We start from the raw sequence: 27,142 nt of genomic DNA on the forward strand, positions 1-27,142 counted from the left end.
GATAAATGCTTTGACATTGTTTTGCCATCCACAAGCATATCACTAAATGTATTTCTGAAGGTGTTGAAAAGAGCAGAGCACACTGTAATTTTATGAATTGTAACTACTGTATTTGTGTTGAAAGCTGATGGGGGAAAAGAAGAAAATAAACAGCTGTAAATGTGCTTTAACCAGGAGGCTGTGGGGTAAAAAAAAAAAAAAAAAAAAAAAAAAGCCAAACCCAAAAACCATGAGAGTTAGTTGCCTTAGGATCACAACACTCATAGAAATAGTGAGTCAGCAAAATGAAAACAAGATGACTCATCAGGAGGAAGGAAATAATGAACAGATATAGGATACTTTTTGTTTTTCTAGTTTTACATTTTTCCAAATACTTTGGAATTTAAACAAATAAAATCTACTCAAAGGGTAAAGATATCTTCTATATCTCTTAAAAATATCAAAATATCACACATTGCTATTCTATTATTAAATTTCTGTCTCTAACCATAATTAGAAGTTGCTGAAAATTTAAAACATACTATACTAAAACATAAAATAATCTATAGGTTTCACAATGTAAGAAAAAAAAAAGGATCTGGTACTGCAAAAGAACTTGTAGGGGGTTTTGTCCTTTTTTCCTTGATCAAAATGTTACATATAGGAGACATTCATTATTAGTGGTCCATAGGAAAATTGTTCCCCTCTCTTGACCCTGGCAATGCTCCTCTTTTTGCCCTTCATAAAAAAAGTACCTCTGCTCCTTATGGAATAAATATTTAATGCTACTATTTATTTTTCTGTGCCTGCATCATTGGGTGAGGAGTACCTGTTACACATGGGGATGTGATTAAAGCTTAATGATTAACAGGTGCCTACCCTTGCCAAGAACTCTCTTTATGTGCCCAGGAATCTTTGTGTGTAGCCATCCTGTGCACCCCCAGATCTCAGAGCTGATACTTAGACCCAAGTGCATATTCTGAAGTTGGGGAATGACCTGTACCTACCACATTGTCAGTTTCTGAGGCGCTCTGGCACTTTTTAGATCACTAGGCCTGAGAATTGGTATCAGAAACAGAGGGAAGGCTTTCCTCCTACATCCCAGGAGAGATGGGTCTTCAAAAAGAGAAATGCCCTCCAACTTCCTCAGTATGGAATCAGGGAAGTTCCAAGGCCAAAACTGTTTTAGACTCAAAAGGCTAAAGCATTTTTTAAATTATAATACTAAAGCACTGTCATTGCATAATATGTGGTGTACAGTGAAAAATAGGTGATAGTAACAGTGAGCATTTGAGTGCCTTAGCTTGTACAACAGACATGACATAGGAATCATTATTAACTCCATTTTACAGATGAGAAAATGGGGACACAGAGAGGTTAAGTAAATTGTGTAAGATCATAGAAGGCAGAAGAATTGCTCATAGTAAATAATTACCATTACTGATGGTCAAGTTCAGAGAGTGGTCGGATTAACCAATTTCTGCTATTCTGATGGCTGCTAGTGCAGATATTTCCAGCATCACGAGAAGGGATAAGTCCACCCCTCCAGAGACAGTCTGTCAAAGAACTCCATGCAAAAACTGGCCAGGGCTGTGAGCTCTTTAGGTGCATTTACTCTCCCAGAATGCGAGTCTGTTCTTGGTCAGCTCTTGTTCCAGTTTTTCCAGTTCACAGATCAAAAACTATTTTCTTTTCCTCCAGGCTAAACCACTGCTTCTGTTTCTTGTGATTATTTTATTTTAGAGACTCGATTGCCCTCCCCTGTGACAAAACCTTAAGCAGGGCTTCCTTTGCCTTTTCCAAAAGTTTTTCTTATTTTATAATTTTCTCACTGAATGGAATTCAAAAGATGATGCAGTGCGCAACTAGATGTAACATGATAATGATGATGATGATGATGATGATGATGGTGATGATGATGATGACAGGGATGATGATGATGGTGGTGATGGTGATGTTGATGATGATTTCTGCTACAATAGAATTTTGAACCAATTCATAGTATTTAACATTCCAGATATAATAGTATCAGTCTCTTCTCTCTGTTTTGAGCTGTAACTCAATAAAATAGTAGTAAACATAATTACATGGAGCTTGGATAGATGAATTTGAAGTTTATTCTGGTTGTAGAAGAAAGAAGAGTGTTAATTTCTAAGTTACCAAAGAGCTACACAAAGCTCTTGTTGCTTCATATTTGCTGCACACACCATGTGTTAAATGTTTTCTTGCCACACAAATCTTCCCTGCTCAAGTACTCCTAAGAACACGTGGTGGTTGTTTTCATTCCATGGGCATTTTTTGAGTGCCCGTGTGTGTTATATATAGTGTTGGGAGACACAAACGTGAATAAAGCAGAGTCTCCAAGGAGCACTTTTGATCTGTCTGGGTATTAGTCTGTGAGTCTGTGGGTGGGAGATGTCTAATAAAGAAGAAGATCCCTTCCTTAACTAAATTTCATCTAACTAATGAAGACATACATACCAAAAAGTGAGATCCCTGATTTTCAATAGTTAGCAAAAATGCATCTAGGTTTAATAGCTAAAAATATTTTAAGATGTAGAGTTGCCAAATAAATACAAGATATCTACTTAAATTTGAATTTCATATAAACAATGAACAATTTTTATTTTACTTTATTTTATTTTGTTTTTGAGACAGAGTCTCACTCTGGTGCCCAGACTGGAGTGCAATGGCATGATCTCGGCTCACTGCAACCTCTGCCTCCTGGATTCAAGCCATTCTCCTGCCTCAGCTTCCCAAGTAACTGCACCTACAGGCATGTACCACCACACCCAGCTAAGTTTTGTATTTTTAATAGAAATGGGGTTTCACCCAGTTGCCCTGGTTGGTGTTGAACTCCTGACCTCAAGTGATCCACCTGCCTTGGCCTCCCAAAGTGCTGGGATTACAGGCATGAGCCACAGAACCCAGACAACAATTTTTATTTTTACTTACCAAATTTGCCCACCCTAATAAGGTGAATTTGTGTGCTATTTTCTGTTTATGTTAAATTGTATTGTTTTTGAAGCAGCAATGACACAGTAGAAAAGGAATGAGGTTTGGAAGGAACCAGATATGAGTTAAATCTGACTTTATCAGTTATTTGCCAGGTGGCAATGGAAAAGTAATTTAACTGTCTCTGAAGCTCATTTTTTTTTTATATAAATGGTAACGATTACACTTGATGGTGGTTGAAATGGCTTATTAATAATATATAAAAATGACCAGCATGTTTCCTGAACTGTATGACTTCTACTGGACAGTGGTAATAATCATTAATGATGATAATAATAACTAACATTTATTTAACACTGCATCTTAAGGAGTGTAAATGTATTATCCATTTTATTCTCACTATGACTTCTTAAGTTAGATAAATATTTTATTCATTGAAGATGGGATAGGATTTGAACCCACTCATAATGTCTCCCTCTACATACTATTTAGAAACATAGTCTACATATTATAGACCAGATATGCTATATATATGTTACATATTATAGACCAGATAACTATAGTCATAGTCTAGATATTATAATATAAAATATATGTAAGTAATAAGCAGACATGAGCTAGGGCCTCGCTTTTCAGACTAATACATTGGAAAAGAGCTCTCTAGAAAAATTTGATAGACATAATGGCTCTTGGCACTGCCTTTGGGCCAAATTAGCATATTCTTGTTAGCTGTTTTCATCCAAATATTTATTCTCCATTCAACAGGGTTTACCTTTGAAAAGTGTAAATTAATTTTTAATTTTTTCCTTTCCCTAAATGCTGAAAGTGATTGTAGTCCTCGGCTTCCATTTTATTTTTAGGACATCTACATCATAGGTAGAATGATCCCATTATTTTTCCTCTTAGCCATCATAACCAGAACAAGTTTCCCTGAATTCTGATATCTTCATCAATGCTTCCGTCTCAGACTCTCACTTGTCCCCATCCCAGAGAAATTACTTTTTAAAAATCACACAAATTATTTAAACCTTCTCACTGCTTCCTAGTGAGGAGTGGAGGGAAATTTGGGACATGAACAGGGACATAATGAGAGTATAGAAACCACCAGGACTTTAAATGTTAAAATCAACAAAATATGCAAAATGCCTTGAGGCAATGTAATATCACTGTCTCACAGAAGGCACAAAATTACTAAGAGAAATTTAAATGATGTGCTGGAGAATGTCAACTACATTTGGAATGGAGCTTTGGATTTTTATAGGAATTGAATACACATTTCAGTCATTAAAATGAAACACTCTGAAATTGTTTCAGATTGAACTTTACATAGGCCGAGGAAGAAATTACAATTAAATATATAATGCCAAGTTTATAATTTATGACATGAACCATGGGGCTTTCTGAGAAAGGAAGTAAAATACAAAGTTTGTCTCTAGAACCCCTTCCATTCCTAGGGTATCAAAGTTTTGTACCACAATTGCCCCTCCATAGCCACCCCTTTAAAATCTTATGGGAATGATGTGGGGATGATCTTCACAGGCTTCTAGAAGGTGAAGTATAACCGAAAGCAAACAGATACTAACTCTTTGCAGGGGTCTGGTTTTGGGTGTTCTTCCTTACTTGCCCGGAAACAAAAATCATGATCCCTCTGCTTCACCACACCCTCACTGCTGGGGTTACCTCGAGCTTCACTTGGTTACCACATTCTGCTTTTCTACTTCTGATCTTATTGTGTTTCTCTTTTACTGATTATACTTCCCTTCAGATAGAGGTATTTTGTTTCTAACTTAAGCCCATTTCTTTGCTTCTTTAAGTGATGATTTGAATGTGGCATTCTTGACCTTGGTTGAACCACCCAAACAGTTAGCGAGAGGGGCCTAGACCCTTTCTGGGGAGTCTCATGAGACATCCACACACGAACTGGGCCTCTGTAGCTCCTGTTTAGAGATGCATAGTATCTCAAAGACAAACAAACAGCAGGATTCATCACCTCCTTTTGCCCTGCATATAGTAAGGGCTTCAAGCTTGACAAACAAGAATAATTCAGCAAACCCCATTTGCTACCTCCAAATATCTCTAGATTCTAATCTTCATGTTTTTTCATATCATGTTTAATAATACAACACACAACAATTAGAGTTTTTCTTTAACTGTGGAAAGTGACTACTTCCTTCAGTTTAAAAAAAAAGCATACCTGCTCTCATAATTATCATATTAGAATCTGGGTAAATGAGACAATGGCCTTACTTCTGAATAAACTTAGTCTTTTCTATGCCTCTTCCTTTTTTACAATCCTGCCATTCTCTTCTCACACTTCTGAGACTCAGTATATTCATTTATCATTGCTTTGCTCTGATAGGGAGAATTAGAATATTATATCAAAATAATTTAACAACATAGGAATTCACATGATGCAACTGGTATAGCAACTCTATGATATCAATAGGACCACGTTCCTTCCATAATTGCTTTTCTATTAAATACATTTTTAATTTTAGAATAGTTTTAATTTTGCAGAAAAATTGCAAAGATAGTACAGAGGATGCTCATATACTTCACATCCAATTCCTCCTGTTGTTAATGTATTATGTTAGTGTGCACATTTGTCACAACTAACAAAAATATTTATACATTATTATTTTTTATTCAGATTATCTTAGTTGTTTCCTAATGTCCTATTAGAGTTCCAGGATACCACATTTTACTTACTTTGTTATGTTTTCTTAGATTTACCTTATTTTTGATGATCTTGAAAGTTTTGAGGAGCACTGGTGAGGAATTTTGTAGATTGTTCCTCAATCTACAAAGGTGATTTGTCTGATGTTCTTCTCGTTATTAGACTGGAGTTATGGAATTTTGGGAGGAAGACTACAGAGGTAAAGTGCTATTCACATCATATCATATTGATAGTGGCAGGAGGCAGACAAATGTGTAGGCAGATAGGGGTGGGTCCCCAGTGAACCTTGACCTTTAAGCTGAAGACAGTTTAAAGCCTGAAAGTCAAGCCGTGAGTCAAATCCACAGACCAGATTGAGAGCCTCTCTTCCCATTCGGCTTGCTTTCCTCTGATTGATCTTCACCCTTCACTTATTTTATATGTATCTACTTTTCCCTAATTAGTTTTTTACACTGTCATGGCCTCTTTTGAATGGCACCTTTGTTTTAGCCTTTTTTGTATACTCACAAACCAATCAGCATACACTTCCCATCTGAGCCCACAAAAGCCCTGGCCCAGGCACAAGGAGAGTGAGACCACTCAACTTCGGGTTGGGGCCACCCTCATGTCCTCTCTCTACTGAGAGCTGTTTTGGTCCTCAATAAAACTATTCTCCATCTTCCTCACCCTTTAATTGTTAGTGTAACCTTATTCTTCTTGGACACCGGACAAGAACTTGGGACCAGTCAAATGCAGGAGGATGAGTGTGCAGTTACAGTGGCCACGGGATTTGCACTAGAGTGCAAGCGAGGTGCAGCCCGGTGACCTGAGTAGACCGGGCATCTCCAGCAATGAAACTGGGTCTGAGGAGGACCTGGGCAGAGGTGTTGCTGGCTGGAGGTCTCCAGAAGGGAAAGTGGCCAAGAAAAATCCTGTGTCAATATTGAGGGTACATGCTATCCACGTGACTTATCACTTTTTGATGTTGACTTTGATTACCTGATTAAGGTAGTGTTTGCTAAGCTTCTCAACTGGAAAGCTAAACTTTTCCCACCTTTCCATACTGTACTCTTTGGAAGGAAGTCATTATGCACATGTCACATGTAAAGTCTGAGGAATTATGGTCCATCTCCTTGAAGGAGTCAATATCTATGTAAAATATTTGAAATCCTCCTGCCTAGGATATTTGTCTATTTTCCCTCATTTATTTATTCAGTCATTTCTTTATATTAGTATGGACTCATGAATATTTTGTATGTAGGGTTATAATCTAATACTACGTTATTAAGTTTTTGCCCAAATTTTTCCAGATTTGGCCACTGACACTCTTTCAGTTGGGTCCTATGTCCTGTTCACATACCCAATCAATGTTTGTGTGTGCTTTGTTTTATTTGTTTTTTCAAATATTTCCTTTCTGGCATTACAGAATACTCCAGGTTTCTTGTACATTTTTTATCCTAGTTCTAAAAGCAACCATTTCTCCAAGGAACCCTTGTTCTTTTGGAGAATGGTGTAATCAAGATCTGAGTCCTATATGTGCTCATTGTTATTGGGGTGTTCTTGCTTGTAGGCCTTTTCAGATGTCAGGGCAAAAAAATATATATGCATATATAGCATCCCATATGCCCAAACACATTTATAAATATTTTTATGTATATCTGCATATATTAAGCTAAACATGAGTCCATAAGGATATTACCACATGAAGCATTATAGTTTTCTCCCCTTGCTTATCTCTAGCTTCCTACTCTAACATTGAGAAACCAGGTTCCTACCATCTGCCATCTATTTACTTAATTGTTCAATACCAGTATACATGTGTAACAATAACAGATTTGTTAAGCAATACCTCTATGAGAAACAACTTTACCTTCAAGAGTACAGTGCTTATATGCAGTTCCTTTTGCTTTTGGTCTTACAGAATCCACTCATTTCCAAAGTTATTTAAGTCAACACATTTGCTCCCTTCCGTGAGGGTTGTTTTGTATCATTATTCCTTTTTGCCATCCTTAGCGTATGAGTGTGTATTTATGGCTGCAGGATGGTTGTTCCATTTCCTGGTCTTACGTTACTTATTCTTGTCAAGAACAAGGAGTGAAAAACTAGAAAGTTTTTGTCACAGAAATTTTATCTTTAAAAAGGTTTTCTAAGAATTGCATGTGATATTATCCACTTACCTCACATTGTCTAGAGTTGGGTCATGTGGCTACCTGCAGAGCAATCATTGAGAAATAGGCAGGAAGTAAGATTTTCTTAATTGGTTTAGGGTCAGCCAATTAGCAGTATCTGCTACAGTTACTCTAAAAGAATGGAGGTCATGGGAATAACATTCACTCCTTCCTTCACTTAACAAATAATGTGTCTCAACCATATGTTAGGCAATATTCTAAGTGGCATGTAGAAGAGAAAATATTCTTTCATGACACATATAATCCAATTTAGGAGGAGACCAAAAATGAAGTGAACAAATTAATAATTTCAAATTGTCATGCATACTATGAAGAAAACAAAATGCAGTAATGAAACAGTGACTGAGGTGGATGTAAGATATGAGCAGATGGCGTTAAAGAGTGGTCAGAGAAGGTCTTTTTAAGAAGATACCCTTTGAATTTAGTACTGAATGATAAGGAGAAGTCAACAACAGGAAAATCTACATGAAGACATTTCCATTCCAAAGGGAAAATTAATGAAAACCCCCAAGCTAGGGAAGCATTTGGCTGATTCAAAAAACAGAAACTAGTTGAATAAAGCTAGATAAGCGTGAACAAGGAAGAGAACCAGATGAGTTGGGGTTACAGTGTGACTCAGAGCCAGATCATGTAACAACTTTAGACCATGAAAAATAATTAAGATTTTATTTCAACTGCAAGGCAAAAAATTAGAAAGTTTTAGGCAGGAAGATAAGTGACATAATTTACATTCTAAATGATTACTCTGTGGACTGTATGAAGAATAGATTTTATGGAGGCAAGCATGGAAGCTGGGAGAATAGATAGGAGTTTGCCAGAGAAAAGATCATAGTGATGTGGACTAAGGAAGTAAGAGAGAAAATGAGAACTATTGGGCTTCAGTTTATGTTTTAGAAGTTGAATGGGCTGTATTTTCTAATGCTTTGCATGTGGAGTAAGAAAAAAACTTGGTGGGTAATGTTATTGAGATAAGGAAGGCTGGGTAGTCGGGTATCTGTTGCTACCAAAAAGTGTGTCTTTCAACTACTACTTTATTATCTCACATTGTTTCTGTGGGACAGAAATTCATGAAGGCCTTGAAGGGTATGTGCTGGCTCAGGGTCTTTCATGTAGTTGTATGCGGTCAAATGGTGGCTGGAGCTAAAGCAGTTGAGACCAACTAGCTCTCTCTCTCTCTCTTTCCATAAGGCCTTAGGAATTCTCCATGTGATCTCTCTGTGTGGGCTAGTTTGGACTTCCTCCCCGTATGGCAACCCAAGTATAGTCAACCTGCTTCGTAGAAGAGTTTATGGCTTCAATGAACAGGATTGAAGCTAAAAACGTTGTATCACTACAAGGTTCTGAGTGTATCACCTACACTCAGAAGTCACTCAATGTCATTTCTACATCATTCTATTGGTTTTAAGTGAGTTTGTGAGTCACAAGCCCACCTAGATTCACAAGAAGAGACATCAGACCTCCCCTCTTGATGAAAGAGTGGTAGGATTGTATAAGAGCAAATGGAATGAAATATATCCTTGCAGTCATCTTTGGAAATATAGTCTGCCACAGAGTGACCTCTGACCTCTATTTACATCTCTCCTACATGCAAAATACACTCATCCTCCCTCCCAAGACCTGCCAAAATTCTCATCCCATTACAGCATCAGGCTTTGGTTCAAAGGTCAGGATCTCTTCATTTAAATCAGGTCCACTGGCAATTAAAGGTTGTCAGGTGTTTGGATTTGGTCCCTTAAATACTGCTCTCTGCCTGAAAACAAATGAGCCAAAGAGAGGTCTTCTCTTCCGCACGTAGACCCAATGTACAGTGGTGGAACAGGTGTTCAAGAGCTGCAATGGACACTCCCACTCAAAAAGGGGGCAAAAGGGAGGCACACAACTGTCACAGATCTGTGGCAATTCTGGAATCTAGCCAGACACACAATTACAGCTCTTTGATTAGATTTTATTTCTACCTCCTGTGAGTTGTTCTCTATGTGGCTTGGTCCTCTCCCTAGGCTCCTGTTTTCTATCTTTGGAGTCATCTTTCCTCTTCTAATTAAAGTCTCTTGTGTTTGCTGTTGATTAGTTTTCTCTTCCTGCTTTCTGCCTTTAGAAGTTTCAGAGTCCAATGACCTCTTTTAATTTTGAATTTTCTCTAATACAATTCTTAAAATTGTGTAGGTTTTTTGTGCATTAATTTATGATTTACCTCATTTGACAAAAGCCATACCCACATATCTCTTTCAGATACACCCTTTTCTGTTTTGGGTTTACCTGTGAGGCTGCTGAGGGGCAATGCTTTTATGATTCTTAGAAACTCTTTTGTTTAATTGAAAAGATCCATGAGGCATGCCCTTAAGGCCCTTTAGATCCTTTTTGTCTGTCTGAAAAGTGTCTTGAGGGTACGCCTTAACTCTTTCTGATAATCTCATAGTCACATTTTGGATTTGATCTTTGGCCTGAGACACATTCTTATTTTGGAAACTTTTGCGAGCTGAAAAGACTACTTTTGGGATCTTTGCAAATTATTCAAATTTCAATTCAAACTCTGAATAATTTGTTTTTTAGTTCATGTCTTTCTCTTCATTTTATTATAAGTGGCTGGAAGAAACTAGGCAGGCATCTCAACATTGCCTGGAAATCTCCTTAGATAGATCACCCAGTTCATTACATACATTTTCTATTTTCCATGTTACCTCAGATGACAGTTATGCTTAGGTTTCTGTCACTGCATGAAAGGATATCTTTTCCTTAACCTTCTGATAATGTTCTCACTTTCCTCCGGGTTTTGATTGACAGCCTCCTTGAGACCTTTTAAAATTCCGTTAAGTTTTTCTCCAGGCCCTTTAGGCTTTTGTTAATAGTTCACAGGGTTCTTCCAGCTTTTGCCTGATCCCAAACCCAAAGTCACATATTTCTGATATATATTATGGCACTCCACTTTCAGTTCCAGTTATCTATATCTGCATAACAATTTATGCATCAAAAACGATAATAATTATTTTATTACCTCATGGTTTCAGCCAGTCTGGAATTGGGGAAGAATTTGACTATGTAGTTCTAGCTGTGGGTTTCCTAAGTTGCAGTCAGACGGCGACAGAAGCTGGAACAGAGGGCTGCACCACTCTCTGGCTCTTCATGCAGTCTTAGTGTTTCTCTATTGGTCTCCTTGTGTGCTTTAGTCTGGGCTTTCTTGCAGCGTGGTGACTGCAGGGCAGTTGAACTGCTGCAATTGCAGTTCAGAGATCCAATGTGGGAGTTCAAGCAAGTGAGAAAGAAGATGAATTAATTGCTTGTAATCATTGAGCCTCAGAAGTTGTCTAGCATCATATCTGCTACATTTGATTGATGTCAAGTGTGTCATAAGTCTACATAGATTCAAGGAGAGGAAAATTATATTTCATCCCTTGACGGAGAAGGGAAAGGGCATAAAGGGACAATTTCATTTGGTACATCTGTGATTAGCACTAGAAGTCTTTGTTGGCCAGGCATGGTGGCTCATGCCTGTAATCCTGGCACTTTGGGAGGCTGAGGCGGGCGGATCACCTAAGGTCAGGAGTTCAAGATGAGCCTGGCCAACATGTCAAAACCCTGTCCCTACTAAAAATACAAAACTTAGCTGGGCGTGTTGACGCATACCTATAATCTCAGCTACTCGGGAGGCTGGGCTGGAGAGTTGCCTGAACCTGGGAGGTAGAGGTTCCTACGCTTCCTATGGCCTTCCTATGCAGTGAGCCAAGATCGCGCCACTGCACTTCAGCCTGGGCGACAGAGAAAGACTCCATCTCAAAAAAAAAAAAAAAGTCTTTGTTAGCATGCAAAGATACAGAGGTGGTGGAGCTTCTGAAAAGGGCAGCTCAGGGTCCTCTGAGAAGACAAGCTCTCTGCTACCTGGGAATACACATTAGAGATAATTTCTGTAGTAAAGTATAGATAGCATAACATTTCCCATTTAAATGTACAATTCAGTGGTATTTTATATTCACAATGTTGTCCAACGACCACCACTCTCCAACAGTTAATTATTTTGGGGGAGGACCAGGTTCAGGAAGAGCTGAACCGTATTCAACCACAGAAAGAAACCACAGCTCCCATAGAGAAACTGGAATAAGATGGGGAAACGATTTGGGACTGGGGGCCTGCCCTTAGTGCAGGGTTGGGGAGGGCTTGTTCTGGCCATTATGCATTGATAAGGAACCCTGCCCTTAGCAGCCACAATGGCACGATAACGCCAGGCCATCCCTGTGCAGTGGGAAAGCATCGATTGCTGGGATCAGGACCAATTTTTCACAGTGACGCTTTACAGCAGAAGCCAAAACAATGAAGATCATGGGCTGTTTAAACTTCTCAGTTCTCTTTGAGTACAAAGGTTGGCCTTCCTATGCTTAAGTAAACAGTTTTGTTGCTGAGACTAAGTCATATGAAACAAAACGGGCTTCTCTCTAATCAAGTGATGATCAGTTGAAAAAGTAAAGTGAGTATGACCACATATTCTCTAATGTTGTATAACTAATCATACTGGGTGCTTGTAGTTAGGAATGAGTATACTGATCTTCAAAAACTAGAGAAATTTGACTTTGAATTTACTTTTCAATTGAACATATTCTGAATAACTGTGTTACTGGGATGGGGTTATTACATTTCTGACTCCCAGTAACTCAGACATTAGAAGAGATAAGGAAAGTGACAAACCCGTTTTTATTCTAGTATTATTATAATTCTTTGCTGTCAGGAAAGCCAGGCTGTTTTGCTTCCTTTCTGTAAGAAATTGTCAGTTGATAGGCAAAACTTCAAGAATAATTAAAGAAATAGGATAGGTACATTCCCTTGGGAAAATCAATCTTCCGCAAATGTATTCAAATGAATTCAGTATCCTTTCCTTTTAATAGTGCTTATCTAGGTGAAAACATTTATTTTAGATTTTGTTATGGCGCCCAGAAAACTATGATGCCTCTTTAAAAATAAATTATAGGGTAGAAGTCACAGAGGAGGATGATTGAAAAGAAAATGTCTCAGGAACATTCCCTGTGTGTCTCCCTCTGTCTTCTGTGCACTCAAAGCGTGGCAAATCAATCTCAGAACACTTCCTGTTACCTGAGACTCTCTTGAAGTGTCTTCGTAAATGTTTAATGCATCCCTGTCTCTTATTCAGTATACCAGGAGGAGAGAGATTTGTTTTTGGCAGGGGTTGGCTTTGGTAAATGCCATAGGTTAATTCAGCAGGTGCTGTTGCATCTGTGTAAATTGGGAAGATTTGACAGCTGCCCCCAGAATACTGGCCATTCTCTTTGGGAAGCCAGACTTTGACACTTGGATTAAGGCAAAATGAATGTCAATTTGTCTGTTTACCTCACCTCGTCCTCCACAAAAACACTAAAAGATTGTTTTTATCAATATAAAGATCCCTGCTTTGAGAATCCTCAAAGCTGTAGTGTATGTGTTTTGAACTGGAGATGGGATGGCAGAGTTGTTTAGAGGACTGACATGAGAATAGTGATACTGATAGCTACTACCCTGCAAAGGTTTACCATGGACTGGTGCACTTTGGATGTATGCTATCTCATTTAACTCTCACAGCATTCATAAGCATTTATAAATTTTCATTCGTAAATTGTATCTCCCCTGGGGGACAAACAATTACTATCTTTTTTTTGAAAGATGAGAAAGCCAAGACTTGGAGAATTTATTAGTATTGTTTTTTTCTTTTGAAAAACAGCTTTATTGATACATAATTCATGTATCACACAATTCATCCATCTAAAGTGTATAATCAATGATTCTTCTTATGTTCGCAGAGCTGTGCAAGCATCACCATGATCAATTTGAGAACATTTTCATCACAGGAAAAAGAAACACCATAACCATTAGTAGTGATCCCTCCCTCCCCATCTATCCTCTTCTCCCTACCCCATCCTACACACTCACCCCAGGCAATCACTTATCTACTTCTTACCTCTATAAATTTGCCTATTCTGGACACATTTTAAAATATTCCTCCTACTTAACTGTAATTATATATCTTTTGACCAACCCCATCCCTGCTGCCTTTTAGCCACCCATAACTCTGGGAAGCATCTTCTACCCTCTAATTCTGAAAGCAATTTTTCTAGATTCCACATATGAATGAGATCATGCAGTATTTGTTTTTCTGTGCCTGCTTTATTTATCTTAGCACAATATTCTGACTTGGAGAGTTTAAATGACTTGCTGAAGCTCTGCCTAGTGAGGTGCAGAGCTGGGACTATATGGCTTCATCGTCTAGGACTCTACCTACTACAACATATCATGTTGTAAAGCAGACAGGAGGGATAATGGAATTGGTGAGCTTTCGTGCAGCTACTCATCAACCTTATTTAGTACCTATTTATTTGGAGCAATTTACCATTTAGTAAAACATGGAAGGAGTTAGATTTGCATAGCTGATTTTATATAGTTGCCCCCCAAGGAGGAGAGTAAAGGAAAGTAGAAATTGCTCAACACTAAAGTCCAAAGGTTTGGATTTCAGTTTCAGCTCTATTACAAGCTAGTTAAGTGAACGTGCATGAGCTACTTAGGCTCTTTCATGACACACAGAGAAAACAAAAAAGAAAGATGGAGACAGCATACTTCAAGTTCCAGAAGGCTTTCAATTTGTGGTTCCAGTTTTTACCTGATCCACAACAGCATACTTGCCTTTAACCTATTCTGAACTCTCTCTTTTTTTTTTAATTGTCTGATAATCTTTTTTTTAATTATTATTATACTTTAAGTTCTAGGGTACATATGCATAATATGCAGGTTTGTTACATATGTATACTTGTGCCATGTTGGTGTGCTGCACTTATCAACTCGTCAGCACCCATCAACTCGTCATTTACATCAGGTATAACTCCTAATGCAATCCCTCCGCCCTCCCCCCTCCTCGTGATAGGCCCCGGCATGTGATGTTCCCCTTCCCGAATCCAAGTGATCTCATTGTTCAGTTCCCACCTATGAGTGAGAACATGCGGTGTTTGGTTTTCTGTTCTTGCGACAGTTTGCTAAGAATGATGGTTTCCAGCTGCATCCATGTCCCTACAAAGGACACAAACTCATCCTTTTTTATGGCTGCATAGTGTTCCATGGTGTATATGTGCCACATTTTCTTAGTCCAGTCTGTCACTGATGGACATTTGGGTTGATTCCAAGTCTTTGCTATTGTGAATAGTGCCGCAATAAACATACGTGTGCATGTGTCTTTATAGCAGCATGATTTATAATCCTTTGAGTATATACCCAGTAATGGGATGACTGGGTCATATGGTACTTCTAGTTCTAGATCCTTGAGGAATCGCCATACTGTTTTCCATAATGGTTGAACTAGTTTACAATCCCACCAACAGTGTAGAAGTGTTCCTATTTCTCCACATCCTCTCCAGCACCTGTTGTTTCCTGACTTTTTAATAATTGCCATTCTAACTGGTGTGAGATGGTATCTCATTGTGGTTTTGATTTGCATTTCTCTGATGGCCAGTGATGATGAGCATTTTTTCATGTGTCTGTTGGCTGTATGAATGTCTTCTTTTGAGAAATGTCTGTTCATATCCTTTGCCCACTTTTTGATGGGGTTGTTTTTTTTTTCTTGTAAATTTGTTTGAGTTCTTTGTAGGTTCTGGATATTAGCCCTTTGTCTGATGAGTAGATTGCCAAAATTTTCTCCCATTCTGTAGGTTGCCTGTTCACTCTGATGATAGTTTCTTTTGCTGTGCAGAAGCTCTTTGTAATAATTTTAATCTTTAGGTTAATCTAACTGGAATTGGTTGCTGTTATTTCCAGCTAGCACAGCAGGAAATACTGAATCTGGTACAATATGGGTTTAACCACATCAAAATTTAGAAGCTCCACCCACTTTGTAGACACAACAGGCTCACAAATAAAGTGTTCTGCAGACTCAAGGTTTATACTTACATTTACGAGATTTATATTTACATCAGTCTCTTTGGCTGGTGGGTGGGGGTGAGAGGCTCTTCCTGGATTCCTTATTTTCTACAGGAGAGGAGGAAAACACCTGGGATGCTCCAATGCTCTTACGCAGATAATGATCATTAACTTCAGCCTCTCTGATCAAAGGTACAGCTCTTTGTGGGATAATACCTCTTGCATAAGATTTTATGGGCCACGGTTATCACTAATTATGTATATACTCTCAGGGTTTTCTTGCTTTAAATGGTCAGTTATAAAGACCTAGTCTAGAAGAAAATTTCTCTGAAAAATATTAGTTACCGGCAGGGTCAAGTTGATAATCCTTAAATTATCTTTCTTTAGGATTAGAATGCTAATTGCAGGCATGCATTATACCTGGGTTTGTTTATTTTTAATGTTGCAAGTCTGTGCCTTGGAGCCTTCAGTGTTTAGTTATTAACGGGCCACTCTCTATGCTGGGATTAGGACCTATCCAAGAATATACCTAAAGACAAATGGCTTTCAAATTTACTTTAATTGTACATGATTCTCAAAAATCAATACTTATCCTTGCAATGAGGACTTTCACTAGTGTATTGATTAGGGGTCTCTCAAGTAAGAGTGAAATAAGCTGACACATGCAAATGTAAGTAGTAGAAAGGAGAAATGTATTAGAAACCTATTATAATATCTCATGGAATCCAAGGAAATGCTGAACCACTAGACTCTTAGAATGAGGAAGTCAGGAAAAGTAGCAGCTTCCTCAGAAGCAGGAATTTGTGGCTAGTTTTATCTTTAATGACACAATTGATGATTTCCAGTATATCTTTTAGTTCAAATTCTAAATTCCTGGGAAAGAGAATGTGATTGGCCCAGCTTGTTTCAGGTGTTGGTCTCTATTCAACTAACCATGGTCTTGAAAGTGATCAGATGATATAAATGTGGCTGAAAGGGACATCCCTGCTGATTACTCCAAGAGAAGGAGAATTCTCATGACTAGGAGCTGGGCAGATAGATTAAAAGTACCTAAAACAAAGGTCATAAAGAGGAACTTTGACACAGGGAAGCACTTCTCACTGCTGATTTTGGAGTTAACGTGAAAGACTAGGTTCAGTACTCACACATTCCAGATTCTACTGCCCTGGTTCCTGTCCTGTTTTCAGCATCCTATCAATTCTGTATATCTTATTCTTCCAATAAATTCCCCATATTTCTTTAATTATTGTTGGTTTATGTTGCTTGCAACCAAAGGATCCTAACTGATATAGAAGTTGGTACTAGAAGCACTTATTGCCTGCCTACAGACCCAAAATGTAACTGGGGGACTGACTCCATTCTGCTCTCTTTGACTTCCAACTACATCTCAGATAGTGTTGAAGACCAACCCATTTTATAATCTTTCTCTTATAGTTTGTGAGACTTGGGAAGACCTTAGCAACTGAAAATCCAGTACTTTGTCAAGCTTAGTTTTCTGTGGAAATACAACTCTTAAAAACTTTTTTGGTTTGTTTTTCTCCATTCTCTTTTTCTAGACCCTATATACTAAATTTTAACATCAATGCTTTTGCAGAAGCAAACTCTTTGATTCTAGTCCTTGTCTTGAGGTTTCTGATGCTTCTCAGTGGACTTGAGCCTAAGTGTACTGTCCATTAATATAATAGTTTCTATTAGGTTGGTGCAAAAGTAATTGCGGTTTTGCCATTACTGTCAATGTGTTTTAAAAACTACAATAACTTTTGAACCAGCCTAATAGCTTGTCCTATGACTCAAAACAATAAGAAATAATTCCCTGGTAGTACATTATTTGAGGTCCTTGGCTGCAAGCAACGGAAACCGACTCTGGCTTAAGCAAAAGGAAATTTATTTTATGGATATTAGAGAGTTCACTGGCTCTGCCAGCATGTGGAAGTATGAAATTTAGAATCTAACAGCACAGCAAGCAGCAATTCACTATTTTGTCTGATCATTGTCAGCCACTGAAATGAATAAATTCTATCCATTTCATTTTTCTTACTCTCTTTGTCTTACTGTACTCAATATTTAAGTTTCCCACAGAGAGGATACAGTTCTAGCTTTGATCATACCCCTCTTAAGCCAGGCGGAAGGACCTCTGTATCAACCACTGCAGTGAACAGAGGTTGAGATAGGAAGGTACCATTAATCGTCTTCACCTTATCCCAGGCAGAATTCCAGTTGCCTCTCTGCCATGACAGGAGGAACCACAAACAGACATTGGGGTTTGATGGAGGACAGTGGTGGGGACTGGGTAGGCAGTGATTTTTTATTGTAATATAACCATAATTGTTTTCAATATAAGTATTTTATTATAAATATATATGTGTATATATGCATATATATACATATCTATATAATTATTTCTAACTCATTCTCTAGGTTTAATTTTTATAGAGGTATTTAATTATAATATTAAAAAATTGAATTTTTTCTAACTCTCTAGATTTTATAACATAAAATCATATTTTTAGTTAAACAAATATAGGGCTAATTTTATAACTTTGGGTAGACTTGCATTACCCAAAAATTAGAAAGTTCTGACATCTAGTTTTAAGGGGAAAAACCAAATTTGCTCATTCTTTTTTCTTTTATTATTACTTTTGAGATGGTGTGTTGCTCTGTCACCCAGGCTGGAGGGCAGTGGCACAATCTCAGCTCACTGCAACCTCTGCCTCCTAGGTTCAAACAATTGTCCTGCCTCAGCCTCCTGAGTAGCTGGGATTACAGGCATGTGCCACCACACCTAGCTAATTTTTGTAATTTTAGTAGAGATGTGGTTTCACCATGTTGGGCGACTGGTCTTGAACTCCTGACCTCTGGTGATCCACCCACCTTGGCCTCCCAAAGTGCTGGGATTACAGGCATGAGCCACTGCACCTAGCTGCTCATTCTGTTTTCTCATGTGCTTCTACCTGAGAAGTTTCTTTTCTGGCACAATTGCTATAAAGGTTTATGTGTAGCTCCTCTCTCTCTCTCTCTCTCTCTCTCTATTCTCTCTTTCTCTCTGACCCTCTCTCTCCCCACCCCTAACTCCCTCCTGCCCCAAGCAGAGTATAGAGCCCATCATCTTTATTTGCCCTGCCTTTACCTAGTAAGCATGACCAAATCAGGGCCCAATAGCAATAGGCCCGAAAAAGGCCTGTGAAGTCTGTGAATGTTCCTAAGTGTAGAATCTGGAACTTCATCTCTTTCTGCTGTCCATACCAAGCCACAAACTTAGGGGATAGTGGTTGGAAGCTCCAATTTTAGCCCATGATTACACATATGGTCTTTAGCCCATGATTACATGTATGTCCTTTAGCGTAGTTGTACCCAAACAAACACAACAAAATGATACTATACTGTAATCGTTTTGCTTTTATGTCTGTTTTCAATTTTGTTTTTTTCCAAAGGGGAAGTATGATAAACCTCCTTCCACACCCCAGTAAAAGCTTCAAAAGTGTTTTCTGTGGTTCTTTTAAAAGTAAATTTACTAAAAATAGGACAAAAATGGGTCATCAATGAAGAACAGTTACAGTGGGACCTCAGTCTGTATAAGATTAAAATTATATAAACTTGATTCTAAAAAAGGTTCAATATCAATAATTAGCAGCTTTCCAGATTCACTAGTAACATATAAAATCAGGTCAAAGTGTGTTTCTATTCAATTACTCTTGTGATAACCATAGCATGTACACATAAAATATTTTACTTGGCACATTATCTGTAATATTACTTTGTTTCAAACAAAAGAGAACTTAATGAAGATTATATAGTTACCTCCTGGCTCTACTGTAGAAAAGTATGTAACTTTACTATAGTGGGAACAAAGGAGGCAAATGGCATTTACATACATTTGAAAGTTCCTTTCATTCCTTATATTAATGTTTTGGTCAACAATGGACTACATATGTGATGGTAGTCCCTTAAGATTATAATACCATGTTTATACTGTGCTTTTTTCTATGTTTGGATATGTCTAGACACACAAATACCACTGTGTTACAGTTGCCTACAGCATTCAGACAGTAACGCACTATACAGGTTTGTAGCCTAGGAGCAACAGGCTGTACCTGATGGCCTAGGTGTGTAGTAAAAGTACACACCTAGGTTTGTGTAAGCACACTCTGTGATTCACACAACAATGAAATTACCTGAGGCTGCATTTCTCAGAACATATCTCTTCATTAAGTGACACATGACTATGTTTCATAATGAATTCATCCCTTAGGAATTTACAAAGTGGCAAGAAAAAAAAATCTATGTTTTTCTTAGTATCTTCATAGACATGCCTTTCCAGGAGAGCTATACAGGTTGAGCATTTCTGATCTGGAAATCCAAACATCCACAATGCTCCAAAATCTGAAACTTTTTGAGCACCAACATGACAAAACAGTGGAAAATTACACGTCTAGCTTCACGCTGCAGACAAAACTCAGTCAAGACTTTGTTTCATGCACAAAATTATTAAAAATATTGTATAAAATTACATTCAGGTTATGTGTGTAAGGTGTCTATAAAACACAAATAAACTTTGTTTTTAAACTTGGACCCCATCCCCAAGATATTTTATTATGTATATGGAAATATTCCCAAATCTGAAAAGAATCTGAAACACTTTTTGTCCCAAGCATATCAGATAAATTTTCAACCTGTATAAGACTTGGCCTCCACCATTTTATGCGCTGTTTGCTAAGGAGTTTAGGAGCAATATTTTCTTCCAATTAAGTTCTAGCAAACACACAGTCCTTGATCATCATTACCAATCAATACTGGTATTCTGAAATAGAGTACTTGTGATTGGATTCTAATGCATGAACTATAAAATGTTACACAGGAGAAAAATATTCAGCTTCTTTATGAGGTCGATATTTACTTCAAATACAGATTAAATAATGCTGTGGTGATTAAAAGCCTGAATTTACAGTTTACTTCAACAGAGAAATCTCTCAGTGAGACAAACACTCTAGCACTGGCCTGTGCCCTGGTCTGGTCATGATTCTATTCTGTCATCTTGGGGAGGAGAAGGTAAGAATGTAGGTAGAATTTAACCTGGTTTGGTTTCACGTTATTCAATTAAATACAACAAATATGTGAAGGCCATTCATTTGTTTTTTTGTTGTTGTTTTAAACAACAACAAAAACAAAAAAAACCCCACATTTGTTAGCATAGTGCTGGTGAAGGTATTTGGAGCTATTGAGTGCATCCAACCGAAGTAGACCCAAATCTCCTTCACCTAAATGTAGAATTCAGGAACTGAGGATAAAGCGTGCAAATGGACACATAATAAACATTCAGCAAATGGAAACTCTGAAAAAGAAGAGAGAATTTTGAAAATAAAGATTAGAAAAGGCTTCATGGAGGTAAAGGAACTAGAACTTAAACCATGAGTATAAGAGACTTTTTTTTTCCATCCAGTATCTATTTCCCCTTTTATGAGGAATTACTTGATGCGCCGCTCTGTGTCTAAGCATTTCATGTCCAATGTCATAATGGTCCTGTGACCTAATCTGGCCAGCAGAGCGTTACATTCACTTGGCCACTGATGTCATTCAGGCATGGAAAAATATCCTAGTCAGACCCCTGAGAAAAGTAATTAATAACAATCTTTTCTCACTGCATTAGGGATACAGATCTGGAAGAGCAAGTCATCCACTTTGCTTAGACAAGAAGATTCATGGTAGAAGCATTGGAATTCAGGCTAAGATCTGGAGGTTTTAACTTCAACATTAAAGCAGTTGGACTTTGTAAGGCAAAACAAACAGCATTTGGCCTACAGGCACTATTATAAAATACAAACAGGTATATAAAATCTGTCATATTTACAGGAAGATTATAGATTTTCCTCTTATATTTGCTTAACACCTTAAAACTTTTTTCAGTTGTGTATTATGTGTATTAATAATTTAAGTTAGGCCATAGAAGTAGGTCATATTCCAGATTAAGAGGTTTGAGAATTCTCAAAGACAGGTTTGGGTTTCTGGTGGCACTTCTCAGACCAATTCTGGATACAAGGCATCCCTGGGTCTAAGATAATATGGAAGCTTGGAAATAACAAGGTAACTTACACAGCTCTTCAATTATCTCAGCCTATGTATGTGACTCAGAACTTGAGTAAGATGCAGATTGACTTCCAAAAATTCCTCCCAAAGTTAACTCAGCCTATTCCCAGGAATGAACAATGACAGCTTGGAGGTTAGAAGCAAGATAGAGTTGGTTAAATCTCTTTCACTGTCTCAGTTACAATTTTGCAATGGCAATTTCAGCCCCATCTGAAACAAGACAAGTTCCCTCCACTTATGAGCCTGTAAAATCTAAAGCAATTTAGTTACTTCCTAGAAACAATGGGAGTAGAAACATTGGGTAAATACACCTATTTTAAATGGGAGAAATTGGCCAAAACAAAGGGGTTACAGACCTCATGCAAGTCTGAAATCCAATAAGGCAGTCATTAAACCTTAAAGTTCCAAAATTATTTCCTTTGACACCATGTCTCACATCCAGGTCATGCTGACGCAAGAGGTGGGTTCCTATAGCCTTGGGTAGCTCTGCCCCTTGGCTTTGCAGGGTACTGCCCATCTTCTGGCTGCTTTCACCGGCTACCATTGAGTGTCTGTGGCTTTTCCAGGTGTGTGGTGCAAGCTATCGGTGGATCTACCATTCTGGGGTCTGAAGGACCATGGCCCCCTTCTTATAATTCCACTAGGCAGTGCCCCAGTGGGAACTCTGTGTGGGGGCTCCGACCCCACATTTCCCTTCTACATTGCCCTAGCAAAGGTTCTCCATAAGGCTTCTGCCTCCACGGTTAACTTCTGCCTGAACATCCAGGCATTTCCATACATCCTTTGAAATGTAGGCAGAGGTTCCCAAACCCCACAACTGGAGTGGAAGGATAGAAATAAGCAAAGGAGGAAGGCTAAATTGAACCATGAAGTATTGGATTAGAGTAGGCAATATCAGTGTGAACTTATGTTTACATTCTTATATAAATACAGACGAAGACATGTAGAAATATTTTATGTGTGTATACAGTGATCAAAGCTGAAACAATTTGAGCACAAAATAAGTTTTAAAAGTTGTGTTAGATTATAACTTAAAGTATAAAATATATATCCATGAACCCATGCAGATATAAATAAAATCATGATTAAATACATAAGTGAAGGAGAAGACAGAAAAATCTCCTGTAAAATTCTCCAAATTATTTATGTAGATATTCCTCCCTCAAGGAGCTACAGTGTAAGTTCCTACCCTGTAAGTGTAGGCTACACTTAATGACTTGCTTTCATGGAGAACAGTGTGAAAAGAGGGGAAAGGTAAAAATACTGTGGAGAAACTTGGTAAACACTAACTTAGTCAGATAAAGTTAACATTATCAGTAATAAATTATGTTGAGAGTCTATAACTTTGGTATGACAGAATGAGAACTGAAATTTACCTCTGTGGTCTTCCCCCCCAAACCCATAACCCAAGGTGAACCATGAGAAAAACATCAGACAAACTGAAATTGAGGCACGTTCTACAAAATGCCTGACCAGTATCCCTCAAATTGTCAAGGTCATCAGAAACAAGGAATGTTTGAGAAACTGCCACAGCTCCCAAGAGCCTAGGGAGACAATGGCCAAAGGCAATGGGATATACTGAATGGGATCCTAAAAAGGAAAAATGACATTAGCAAAAAACTAATAAAATTTTAGTGAAGTATGAAGTTTAGCTAATAATAATATCTCAATATTGGCTTCTATATTGTGACAAATGCATCATCATAATCTAAAGTGTTAAAACAAAGGCGACAGTTGTTTGTATGGGTATACAGGAAATCTCTGTACTATCTCTGCAACTTTTCTATGATTCTATAACCTATTCTCAAATTAAATAATTATCTTAAAAAATTATGGTTGCTGTATTTTATAAACTCCATTTCAAATGTACAGTCATCTAATTATCTTCCCTAAGGCATGGTGATAGTAGAAACAGATTCTCCAATTCCTTGCTCTATTCAGACAGCTTTATTCTGGAAATAACATTGTGGGAATGGATAAAAATATTCAATTACTTTTGAATATGTGCTATCAGAAAACAATACTTATGTAATAAGATTGTAACTGTTTATAGCAAGAATTTTCTTCCCTAATAACAAATTCTTGAGGATAAATATGTAATTCCTAAGAATGAAATAAATACATCTTCTAAGACAATGAGCTTACAAAATGATGAGGCTTATTGCAAGGCTCTCAGAGTTTAATTGGAAAACAGAGACACTGAGAAGGTAGTCTGAACTATGACTATAATTCTTTATAAAAAAATCATTATCTATAACAAGCCTTTTACTTAATTTAGTCTTAGCTAGTTTATATATTTAAAAAAGGAAATTAGATGCACTAGAAAGTAATGAAAGCTAAAGCTATTATTTTTCTATAAAGTGAATCTATAAATCTCTTCTGTTGTTACCTTTCCAATACCTTTGAGATTTTTTTTTTTTTTTTTTTTACTGAGAGTTTCTCAAGATATTAAATTTTGTGGGTAAGTGTAATAGTCCCTGCTCAGATTTTTCTGTTACTGGATCTATGACTTTTCCAACTTTGAAAATTATCTTAGGCATATTGTGTATCTTTATCTTAGTTTGTAAAAGAGGAGCACTTTTGAGAAACAAAATGTCCTCAACCATGTATTGCTGACCTATCAAGTGAACAAAGTAGATTCTTCAGGTTTTTAAAACACCTTGGAAATAAGAATCCTGACCAACCTGCATCCATCACCATTCTCCCTTGTGTGTGTAGTTGTTGTTTAATGTTTGTGTGTTTGTTTTTGTTGTCATCTCTGTAACTTTTCCCCATAATCCATTTGACTGGGACAGTTAAATATGCCATTAATATTACAAAGCTTTGATTACTTAGTGCATTAGTCTGTTCTCATGCCACTATAAGGATACCCAAGACTGGGTAATTTATAAAGGAAAGAGGTTTAATTGACTCACAGTTCTGCAGGACTGAGGAAGCCTTGGGAAACTTACAATCATGGTGGAAGGCAAAGCAAACATGTCTTTCTTCACATGGCAGCAGGAAGGAGAATGAGTGCCAAGTGAAGGGGGAAGCCCCTTATAAAACCATCAGATCTTGTGAGAACTCACTCACTATCACGAGAACAGCATGATGAAACTGCCCCCATGATTCAACTGTCTCTACCTGGTCCCACCTTTGACATGTGGGTATTATTAAAGTTCAAGGTGAGATTTAGGTGGGGGCACAGAATCAAACCATATCACCTAGTAACTTCCCTGACTCAGTCTAGTGGCACCAGGTAAAAAAAAGTTATTTATAACTCACAGTTTCATGTATACATTTGTCAGGTTAAGCAAATGGTCTGTTGCCCAATAAACTAAATGATTAAAGAAATACATATCCTAAGTTGAATTCACTAAACTAGATAATTTGTATTTAATTCATATTTTAATATTTTATTTTTATAATATATACTTAATATATTATTTAATTTTTAGATCTGAAATCTAAAAGGAAAACTTGATTTTTTGTAAACATTTGGCAACTTATCAGTGCTTAATTTATAATAGATAACTATTTTAAATGTTTTAAACTCTATTTTTAATAATGCAGGACGGAATTGTTTCCGTGAGGTTCTAAAATGTTATCACATCAAAACGCAAATGACATCTTTAAGTTTCTCTGGGTTATAAGAGATAACAAACGTGCAAAAAAAAAAAAAAAAAGAGAGAAAAGAGCTGTTAAAGTGGGCATACCCTTTCTACAGGCATATTGCAGTTAAGTTTTTCACAAATGCTGTATAAAAGTCAGAGGAAAATGTTAGAGTTACATCAGAGGACCTCCACCATTTAAAGAGAAAAACTAGAAAATCTCTTATGAATATAAGGGATTCATTTTTTATTTCATGGTTCTGAGGAAAGGTTGAGTCCTACAGCAAGGGAAAATGTCAGGGCAGAATTCATACGGTAACACCAACATTCACATTGCACTTTGCAAGATATTTCAACCTGTGCTCCTGTTCCGTGGCACCAAGCAATAGGCAGAACCTAGTGTAAAAAATACACAGATCCACTCATTTGAGTAAAGTCTTCTCATGGTGAGCAGGCTCATCTACCTGACTGCTTTTTACCCTTTAAGATTCATCTGAGGAACACTCTTCCTGGGGAGACTGCTTCCTAATTCTTGAAGTTCCTGAACAGTATACATTGGATTGTGATTCTTAACTTGTGGGCATGGTCGGCTAAAATGTAATGTCTCTAAGGGCTTATTTATATTCTCAGGGCCTTGTATAATGACGAGTGTAGAGGAAGAGTTCAGTAGGTTTACTGAAAGAACAATTAAACATTAATTTAGACAAAAGGATGATCAGAAAAATAAACTGACATGGGAAGAAACATGAATCCTATATTGAATTTCATTCAAAAGGAAACTAAAAGTGCTGGGAGGCAGGAGCTTCTTTGAAAACCAGGTGGTGATGAATGAACACGCTCATAGGCTGTTGCATTTTGACAAAACAAACTGTTGTGTTATTGTAGGATTTTATTTTTTTCAAGGTTATGAAAATCATTCATATTCATTCTTATAAATTAAGAATGAAACCCTGTCTTTACTAAAAATATAAAAAAATTAGCTGGATGTGGCACCAGAGCAAGACTCCATGTCAAAAAAAAAAGAAGAATGTACAGATGGTTGGAGAGAGAAAAGAATAGTGATCAAGGTATTTCAAATGGAAGCCATTTATGGCATTGGGAACATTGATGGTGGGTGTACTATGATTTCGTTAATCACACACCCTTTCCTTCTTTTTTGGGTAATTAGCTCACTTATTTTCTTTGAGATATTTCCTCTTCCAACTCTTTTTGTGATTTAGCTGAGATAACTGCCTAATAAAATCCAAAGTAGAGCCCATGAACCTGAAATTATGGCAAATTAGTGTATTTCATTTTCTAGTCATGATGATTGGCTGAGACATATACCTGTGAGCCAAGTTGGATCAATCAGAGCTTATCCTGGGACTTTTCCCAGTATGACTAGGAGAAAGTAGTCTCTTCCATTGCACTTGAATTTATGAGATACAAATCTTGAGCTGCCAGGTGTCACACAACAGCAGGATCTCCCCAAAATGTTGCTCATGCAAAAACAAAGCCGAGCCTAATGCCCTAATGATATTGTATGTTTCCCCAGAACAAGTTTATTCTGTAGGTAGAAATGCTGTAAACCTTTCAATGATGAACCAATAAATGGCACATTTTGGTTAATCCAAAATCACAGGAATGATTCCTATAAGCCTATTTTTTTCTTCTTTAGAAATAAACAATGAAAAGAAAGTTTCAGAGAATGAGTGATTTAGATACCAGGTAGAATAACCTCTAACGTTTCTTCTTCTTTCTTTTTCTTTTTTTTTTCTGATATATCTACTTGGAGATAAGGGTTTATTCTTTACTCAGAGAAATATTACATTACA

The 27,142-nt window shown here is 37.4% G+C and overlaps 1 protein-coding gene across 1 annotated transcript in view; it reads left to right on the forward strand.

Annotated features, from left to right (window-relative positions):
* Positions 1–12,180: 12,180 nt before the first annotated feature.
* Positions 12,181–27,142, forward strand: part of THEMIS (thymocyte selection associated) — a 235,876-nt gene continuing 220,914 nt past the window's right edge. The window contains exon 1 of the mRNA XM_050788311.1: positions 12,181–12,235. The gene's annotated coding sequence lies outside the window, so the exon portion shown is untranslated. The remainder of the gene's footprint in view (positions 12,236–27,142) is intronic.

Source organism: Macaca thibetana, chromosome 4, assembly GCF_024542745.1.
Source record: "Macaca thibetana thibetana isolate TM-01 chromosome 4, ASM2454274v1, whole genome shotgun sequence".
Lineage (NCBI taxonomy): Eukaryota > Metazoa > Chordata > Mammalia > Primates > Cercopithecidae > Macaca > Macaca thibetana.